General features: G+C 42.1%; 2 protein-coding genes across 2 annotated transcripts in view; one reads left to right on the top strand and one right to left on the bottom strand.

Annotated features, from left to right (window-relative positions):
- gng13b (guanine nucleotide binding protein (G protein), gamma 13b) overlaps positions 1 to 2,905 on the bottom strand; it is a 23,510-nt gene extending 20,605 nt beyond the window's left edge. Inside the window, exon 1 of the mRNA XM_079646737.1 lies at positions 2,900 to 2,905. The gene's annotated coding sequence lies outside the window, so the exon portion shown is untranslated. The remainder of the gene's footprint in view (positions 1 to 2,899) is intronic.
- LOC307016521 (phosphoribosyl pyrophosphate synthase-associated protein 2) overlaps positions 1 to 10,000 on the top strand; it is a 256,144-nt gene that overhangs the window by 81,102 nt on the left and 165,042 nt on the right. The window lies entirely within an intron of this gene.

Genomic DNA, 10,000 nt, shown 5'->3' with positions numbered 1-10,000 from the left:
AAAAAGACACAAAATGGCAACGGAGAGACACATTAAGAGAACAAGGAGACACAAAATGACTTTAAGGATATGGAGAGAGACTACAGAGAGACTCAATGAACACAACGACACACAGAATGACTACAGAGAGATGCAAAATCACCTTGGAGACTCAAAAGGCAAAATGACTGCAAAGACAATGAAAACAACGAGATAAAAGGGACACACAATGGCTAAAAAGACACGGCCAGAATGTGACCAAGAAAACCTCTTCAAAGAGACAGAAATGATTATCAAGACACGCCAAACACACAGAGACACACTAAAGACTTCAAAGACAGAGAAGCACACACAAAACAGACACACAAAACTAACACAATTAAAAACCACACGGCCATTTTGTTGGGTGTCTGTCAGTCTGGATGTCCTATGAAGAGGGGGGTTTAAATGTCATTATCCGTCTATTGAGTTACAAATAGCAGCTATCAATTGACATTATTTACAGTTGTTTCTTCAGCGTTCAGACATTTTTTTATTTTACTAACCACCCCCATCTTGAAATCTGCAAACATCTCCCATCCTCTCTGAGGTCAGGAGAGTCAAGACGAGGAGGAGGAGGAGGAGGAGGAGAAAAGTACATTTTATGTAATATTCCTGGGTCCTGGTGTGTGTGTGTGTGTGTGTGTGTGTGTGTGTGTGTGTGTGTGTGTGTGTGTGTGTGTGTGTGTGTGTGTGTGTGTGTGTGAAATCGTCCAGCAGGATTGCTACACTACGTCAAGTGATCTTAAAATAAGCATGCAGCGTCTAAATTAGGCTTTTTTTTTTTCAGATATTTATAGAAAATCATATTTTAATTCAATGTAATGTTGTTTTTTATGGGCTCAGAACAGTCTCTTAATACACACATGCACACAGAAAGATCCACACTTGTGTTTTTCAATGCACACACAAATGTGTTCCGTTTCATATACATGTAAATAAAATCAAAATACATAAAAAAGTTTTAAGTGTGTATTTTTGATCCTCACATATTTGTTTCCCGTTTAAATCCCCTGAACCCGCTCTCTGTGCACGGATCGCTGTGCATTCGTGTGTGGGTTTTTTGAGACTCCCCTGACGGTTACCCGATTCGTACTTGTAATTTTTTCTATCTATAGCCAATCAGATGTCTCCTTCATTCTAAGCCAATCACATGAGGTTATGATTTCTTGCGTTCGTGACGTAGCGCTTCATGTACGCATTTTGCGCAGTCCGGAGCTGACAGGTCCATGGAGCCTGCAGGCGCTGATCTCAGGACCGAAGGACCGTAGCATAGTCGTCTTTATTTTTACGGTATTATTATTCAAAGATAAATAAGGAAGTGTGTCGTCTGAGATAGCAGAGAGGTTTCAGCTCCGCTTATTAAAGCAAAGAGGCTTAATGTTTACGATTATATTATTTCACTAGGTGCCTATATACCTATGTGGACGGTGTCAAGGCCCAATGTTGACAACATTAATCAATAGTGGGTGTAACTAAAATACAAGATGTTTTTATTGATATATTATTATTATTATTATTATTATTAATAATAATAATAATAATATAAAATATTTTATTTGCGTGCATTACCTGTTCGGAAAGTGGCGACTTTATTTTGTAATAGCGGCTAGCCTACTTGGTGCGTTCACACCGGACGCGATGTGAATCTCGAGTTTCTTGCCGGATGACAGCTGTTTACTCGCCTCATTCATCTGAGTCAGCTTCTCGAGCCGTATCTGGCCGTGCAACACTTATACTGTATGCCGAAGCAGTCGCGGACTGGCCATCGGGACGTACCAAAGTGGGCCGGTCGGTTCACTCCGATCGGCCCACCTCAGTACCGGCAGGGGCGGACTGGCCATCTGAAGTTGCTTTGAAAGGCGACAGAGGTCCACCGTTTCCCCCCTTCGACAGTTCACTGTCTAGCACCCACGGGAAGTGGCGCTGTACCTTAATAATATAAAGGCTTGTATTTGCGTGCATTTCCTGTTCGGAAAGTGGCGCTGTACTGAGAGTGGAGGTGTCCTGAGATTAGCTCCATGGACCTGTCAGCTCCGGACAGCGCAAAATGCGTACATGAAGCGCTACGTCATGAACGCAAGAAATCTACCCTCGTGGGGGCGCGCTCATGTGATTGGCTTAGAATGAAGGAGACATCTGATTGGCTATAGATAGAAAAAATGACAAGTACGAATCGTCTGACCGTCAGGGGAGTCTCAAAAAACCCACACACGAATGCACAGCGATCCGTGCACAGAAAGCGGGTTGTGTTTGCAGGTGCAGAGGATGTAAATGGGAATCAAATATGTGAGGATCAAAAATACACATGTAAAACTTTTTTCTGTATTTGGATTTTATTTACATGTATATGAAACGGAACACATTTGTGTGTGCATTGAAAAACACAAGTGTGGGTCCTTCTGTGTGAATGTGTGTAGACTGTTCTGAGCCCATAGTTTTTAATGTAATTTAATTTCTAATTACTTAATTATTTTCTTTCACTTTCTATTTGTGTTATCATTATTACTACCCTTAACACCTGAACCCCCCTGCGTGGATTTATAAAGGTTATCTTGTCAATTATATGCAACATCTTGTCTTCTTGTACATATCATATTCTATTTACTTGTATATAGACTTCTTGCACGATTTGTATTTTTGTATTTTATAACATATGTTGCATTGTTAGAGGAGCTCAGGTCAGAAGAATTTCATTGCCATTTCTACACTGTAGCTTTGTGCATATGATGATAAAACCTTTGAATCTTGAATCTTTGAAAATGCTTATTGCTGTACCGAGGAGCCTTTCTGTGTGAGCACCTCATAACACTGACTATAATGCATGATAATACACACATTATGTATATCAATACAGTATATATTATTGAGCATCTCTTACCTGTGTGGGGCTGTTGCTCTCTGCAGTTAAACCTGACCGGACAGATGTCTCACTTTACGAGATGTCTCAGATCTGGAATAATAAAGAGTGTGTGTCGCTGTCTCTGATCCTCCGGAGGTTGGGGGTAAAATCCGCAGTCTCTCCGGCAGACAGTGACGACCAGTCTGGGGCTGAGAGAGGCTCTGAAGAGGGGGGAGGACCGGAGGTAGTCCGCTAGTTAGAGCAAGGTAGTCCGGAGTGTGTGAGTGTGCGTGTGTAAGTGTGTGTGTGTGCTGCTGAAGCTGCAGAGAATGAATGAGGAAGCTGAGAGTTAACGGACTGATCCGGTCTCTGAGGGGGAGAGAGAGGTGGGGGAGAGAGAGAGAGGGGGGGAGAGGGGGGGAGAGAGAGGGATAGAGGGAGAGAGAGAGCGGGGGAGAGAGAGAGCGAGGGAGAGAGGGAGGGAGAGAAAGAGAGAGCTCGATAATGTATAAACAAGTATTGACAAAATACACTTTATTCTGATTACACACACACACACACATACACACACACACACACACACACACACACACACACACACACACACACGCGCGCACACACACGCGCACACACGCGCACACACATGGATGGTCCACCCCACTTTGTATCTGTTTATTTTAGAATGTTGTATTTTTTTATTTGTAATTTTTTTTATATATTCTTCCATGTCTATTATATTCGGATATTTTGGAATTTTGACTTCTTTGTATTTCTTATGTTTTATTTTATTTCATGTAAGTACTGGCTCGTATTGACAATAGTGTGAATTTGTCTGCACAATGAAACTGAAACTGAAATAATTTAATAAAATAAAAAATGTACAATATATTCCAGATGTATGTTTGTGTATTTGTACAAGGCTTTGTCTAACGGCCCTTCTACACTACAGATATCGAAAAATGCTTTCAACGCTTCGCCCATTCACTTGAATGGGGTGACGTAGAAGATTTTTAATCTTCGCCGAACTGCATTGTGGGGAGCATGGCATGGCTTTGCAAGCATCACGAGCATCTATCAGCATCAAAAGTTGAATAATGTTCAACTTTTGAGGCTCGATGCTTGGCATCAGCCAATCAAATCCCGTTTATGCAAATCCCGCCAGTGCAAGCGCTAGCCAATCAAACCGCGTGTATGCTGATACCGCAGGTCTTGACTATTTTCCATATGTCATAAAATGGAGGATAAATTAATCATTGCCGTGGCAAGTGTCCCAGTACTGTATGACTGTACTCTGTTCACCTACCGAGACCTAAACCAGAGGAACCAGGCATGGCGGGAGGTGGCAGAGACAGTTGGTGAAACTGGTAGGTTTTCAACTGTTTGGGGAGTTTATATCCAGTTTACCCCGTTTTAACATTGAATGGACAGCTAGTAATGTAGCATAACATTGCCGGGGTGGGCGGGAGATTTCTGATTGGTTGTTGGTCGCCTTGGGCGCGAGAAATCGCCAAGCTTCAGACACGCCCAGCTTCAAGATTTTTTGATGCCTGTAGTGTAGACGGGCCGTAACCGTTTGTCACAATGGTCATGCCAATAAACGCTCCTATTGGCTAGCGCTCCAATACAAGTTGTGTTCGTGATAGGCTAAGGGGCGGGACATCTCTAAGCAGGTTGACCAATCACAACAGAGCCGGCCAGCTAACCAATCAGAGCAGACTGGGCTCTGGTTTCACACAGAGGGTGAAAAGAGGTGCTGCAGCACAGGCAGTATGAGAAAAATACCTGTGTGTGTGTGTGTGTGTGTGTGTGTGTGTGTGTGTGTGTGTGTGTGTGTGTGTGTGTGTGTGTGTGTGTGTGTGTGTGTGTGTGTGTGTGTGTGTGTGTGTGTGTGTGTCTGTGTGTGTGCACTGTACTTCTGCCCTAATATGGCCTCTTTCAGCTTCCTTCTCTGGTGTTTATTTTTACACATGAGATATTCAACTTTTGACACCACAGAAGAAGAGCTCTGAGTGTGTTTAAATACATGCCTACATATGATATATATTTTATGTTCATAAACTCATGAATAACCATGTAGGCAGATTGTTGAAGTCGTTCTTAAATTTGATTCAGATTAACGAGAGAAAGCAACATATACATAATATTCAATAGAAAGCCACATTTAACATAAAACTAAAACGTATTATAATATTATACTGAATAGGCCTACTTATAATATATAAGTATTCAGATCGTTTCCTTAAAGTGGACCTATCATGCTATATTGGAAACATATATTGTAGGGCCATACCTATACAAAACATGTCTGTGAAGTGTTTTGCTTAAAATACCAAACAGATCACCCATTGTAGCCATCCCTCATACTGCTCTTTTGCAGCCCTGAAAAACACGGATCTTGGGTCCTTAACTTGAAAAAAAGAGGAGGCGGAGCTAATGCCTGATCAGAATTCTACCGGAGATAAAGTTAAATTCTGCTGTGATAAAACGCCATCCTGTTCTAAACCACATCAAGGATTATGTCTGAAACAGTATGGAGCTCAAATGCTTTTTCTCTTGCGGGTTTATCACAAGGTGAGTTCCTTTTTTTATTTCCTGCTTTTTAAACACATGTGCTCTCCAGTACAGGTTAGCTCTGAGTGTTAGCGAGGCTTGCTAATGTAAACAAAGACGGGATTGCGTCCAAAACACGTCAGGCATTGTTTCTGATAGCAACTTTCTGTGGGTCCGCTGCCGATTTGACGTCATATAGACAGCAAATCTGTATCCGCTCGTTGCAGTCCCGTTTTTAAAAGATTTGGGTACGGAGGAAAAGAGAAAGGGTTTTATTTTCTGATGCTGCGTGAGTTTTTTGAATAAAAGACAACACAAAGTGCATTTTGCATGATAGGTCGCCTTTAAGTAAAAATAGTAATTACTGTAAAAAAACAAACAAGTAAGTATAATTAGCTAAATGTAGTTAAAGTGTTAAATGTTAATGTTGAAATGAAGGAACATTCAAATAAATATCAGAAAAAACTCACATCAGTTAAAAATAAATAGAAAAATAACCTCAACAATCCTGGTTTGGTTTATATAAAAACATGATCATTTCATCATTTGTTTGTTTGCACAATCCACATCCAATGTAGAAATCCCATTGGACCAGAGAGATGCTGCCTACAGGGTCCAACACAGAAAAACTTGTAGAGGTAAAGCTCCAAGAAAAAAGGATTTATTTCTAGGACAGCCAATTTCTCGGTCGCTTCACACCTTCAGTTTGAGTGTTTGCCCGCCTCTGCTCCCAGGATGCACTTTGGCTCCAGCAGGAACAGGAAGTCATCTGTCGTTGATTTGAAATGGATTTTTTTTCCGAGGGGAATTTCAGAGAGAGTGACCCTCAGAGGTGAAGGGGGATATTTCCTCCTGATATCTAGACTCTGAGATGGTCACAGCTTTTAATGGATCTGCAGAGTGTCAGATCACTAACAGAGGGGGGAGGGGAAAAAGCTAATGTTAGGCTATGAAAGAACTACAGAGCACGGTCACATGACTTCACGTCACCACCGCTAAGCTAAAGGTGGCTAATGTTGGGCTATAAAGGAACTACATTACGGTAACATGACTTCACGTCACCACCGCTAAGCTAAAGGTGGCTAATGTTGGGCTATAAAGGAACTACATTACGGTCACATGACTTCACGTCACCACCGCTAAGCTAAAGGAGGCTAATGTTGGGCTATAAAGGAACTATATTACGGTCACATGACTTCACGTCACCACCGCTAAGCTGAAGGTGGCTAATGTTGGGCTATAAAGGAACTACAGCACGGTCACATGACTTCACGTCACCACCGCTAAGCTAAAGGTGGCTAATGTTGGGCTATAAAGGAACTACATTACGGTCACATGACTTCATGTCACCACCGCTAAGCTAAAGGAGGCTAATGTTGGGCTATAAAGGAACTATATTACGGTCACATGACTTCACGTCACCACCGCTAAGCTAAAGGAGGCTAATGTTGGGCTATAAAGGAACTACAGCACGGTCACATGACTTCACGTCACCACCGCTAAGCTGAAGGTGGCTAATGTTGGGCTATAAAGGAACTACAGCACGGTCACATGACTTCACGTCACCACCGCTAAGCTAAAGGAGGCTAATGTTGGGCTATAAAGGAACTACAGCACGGTCACATGACTTCACGTCACCACCGCTAAGCTAAAGGTGGCTAATGTTGGGCTATATAGGAACTACAGCACGGTAGGGGTTTCACCAACTAATCGACTAGTCGACTAGTCGACTACCTTTACCACTAGTCGGCGCTGTAGGCCCTAGTCGACTAGTCGTGGAAAAAATGGAGGTAAACGAGGTGCTGCAAAATGCTTCAAAACACGTCCGACATTCTTATGTATGGCAGTACTTCAACGAAGATGTAACCAACTCCACAGTGAAGTGTCAGTTGTGTACAGCTGTACTGAAGTACAATACAAATGCATCTGCTATGCGCAACCATCTGAAGATGAAACACCCGCTGCCGACAGCTAGCACTAGCAGTAATGCTACCACCAGTGAGCAACGGACCGGCGTCAGCACTGAACAGAGGCAACAGTGATGCGGATGATGAGCTACGGGATTACTGCCAGCGGACACCACATATCCCCACAATGGATAATCCACTGGAGTGGTGGGCAGAAAACGTGCACCGCTTCCCCCGCTTTCGAGGAGCTACCTGGCTATTCCAGCCACAAGCACCCCGAGTGAGAGGGTTTTTTCCCTGGCAGGCAACACTGTCACCCGAAAGCGATCAAGCCTCCTTCCCTCACATGTCGATGCGTTGGTGTTCAAACCAAAAATATGGAAAGGTGGACGTTATCGTGGAGGACAGCGAATAAAGTGTTGCGCAATGCGCTGTTGCGCACTGGATTTACGTGGCATTTATGTAAACAAGAGTTTTTTGCTGTCGATTTTGGTGAGTCCAGTGTTTGTTATTTACTCAGCCATGTAACACAAATTAAAATGCAGTGTTTAATGTTACTGTATGAGTTCCAATAGAAAATACAGTTGTAAACCTCTCTTTGTGTGTCTCTATTATGACGTAACGACTAGTCGACTAGTCGACTACTATTTTGAAAAACTAGTCGACTAGTAAATATTGGTAGTTGTGAAACCCCTACAGCACGGTCACATGACTTCACGTCACCACCGCTAAGCTAAAGGTATGGAGCTATTTCAGGGTCATAAGTTTTGATCATTCAAAAAAATACAATTTATTTGAAAGTTCAAGTTTTTATCCTGAACTTTGAAAAATACAATGATGTATTCAAAAATAAAAATAAGTATTTGAAATCATTTTTGAGGTTGAATATTATTTTGATTCAGTTCGGCAATTTTTTTTAATAAAATATTTATTTGCAGATTTCACTTTTATACATATTTTGATATTTGAATCCTTATTTTTTTCAGTTACATTTTTATCGTTTTCAGATTGAAAAACAATTATTTTTTCAGTTTCAAATCTTGTTTTTTCAGGTTTCACATTGCTTTTCACCTTCAGATCGTTTTTCGCTTTCAGATTTTTTTTTACGCTTTCAGATCTTTTGACCCTGATGTTGCTTGGGGGGGCGGGGCTTAGCAAAGAGTAGTTTGGCATCCTGAGTGACAGGCCTCCCTCTGTCATGTTGCCTTCATGGATGTTAGGCATGATGTTAGGTAGCGCGAGAAATATAACTCAATACTTTCTATACACAATACTCCCGTGATAGGTGGGAAATAAAACTGATACCAGCGTCAAAGTTCCGTTAAAGACCCTGTGAAGTGTGCACCTGTGCATGATCTGTTATGCTAATACATATAGTAATGACCAAAATTGTCCATTGGAACCCATATCAAAAGATGTTGGAATAGCAACGAATTTGACGAGTTTTGAATTTTCCGGGGAAATCTGCAGTCGACCTTCGCCTTCGTGGGCGTGGCTTGCGATCTACTGCGTGACGTCACGAGATGGACGCCGCCGCACTGTTTACATTCACCACCGTTCATTTTTTCTCTTTTTCAAAGTCGAATTTCTCAACGTTTTTGAGCTAGTATTTTCCTGGAAAGTGTGTCGGAGTCGACTGGAAGTGATTGCCAATCGAGAAAACCTGACAATGGAGGCGACAGTGAAGAAAGAGGGATGAAAAACACAGGGGAAACGATGCATTGCCGCTGGCTGTAGTAATGTCAAGTCTGCCGAAGTGGCGATGTTTCTGTTCCCAAAAGATGAAGGTGAGCCTGGCTGGTGTCATTGTTTCGTAGATTATTTGATTGATCATGATAAATAAAGGCCACTGGTCGATTCGAGAGAGAGAGAAAGAGAAAGAGAGACTGAGAGAGTTACAGGGTTGTTGTTAGCATCTGGTGCTAGCTCGGAGCTAACGGAGATTAGCTGTTTCAACAATAAGGAGAGGGAGAGTGCTCTCCTGTGGGACTGAGAGAGATAACGTCAGCTCAGGGAGGTAAACTGTAGCCTAAGTTATCTCAGTGGGTTTGGTCATCTATGTAAACAAATATTTCCATCTATGTAATATTAGTTGTATAAAATAGGTTAAGAAATCCTTCCAATGTTTTTTGATTATTGAAATATATGTTTCATATGAGTGTTGAGAGCTGTATCCATAAATCTCTTAATGTTGCCCTCAAAGTGCACCAGATTGATCTCTTTCCTCATCTATCCTGTCCGAAAAGCTGTCCAAATCAATCATTTCTCTCACACTAGAATCACTTTCCAGAGTCTCCGCCATGTTTACAATCGCAACTGGGTACATCTTGTGACGTCACAGCCACTATCGTCTGCAACTTCCGTTAGGCTCAGACGGCAAAATTAATAATTCATTAATTATGAATTATTAAAAATTATTTTAGCCATGAACAGGCACAATGATATGTAAGGAATGAAACTGCCATTTCATTTTGGTGCAAAAACATGCACTTCACTGGGCCTTTAAGCGAGCTGTTGAGCATCGTAGTTGGCAACACTCAAGGTATAAGCGCAATAAACTGTGTTAGAATGTGAAATTACGTATCCGCAACGAGCCAGCAGGTTGTTCTGGTGGATCTGACGCCATCCCCCGCTGTCTCACGGAGAGATACCGCAGGTCCTTCCTTCCTGCAGCGGTCAGACT

Source organism: Notothenia rossii (assembly GCF_949606895.1).
Source record: "Notothenia rossii genome assembly, chromosome: 8".
NCBI classification, from domain to species: Eukaryota; Metazoa; Chordata; class Actinopteri; order Perciformes; family Nototheniidae; genus Notothenia; species Notothenia rossii.
Note: the sequence above shows the minus strand (reverse complement) of the source record. Positions and strands in the feature narration are given on the sequence as shown.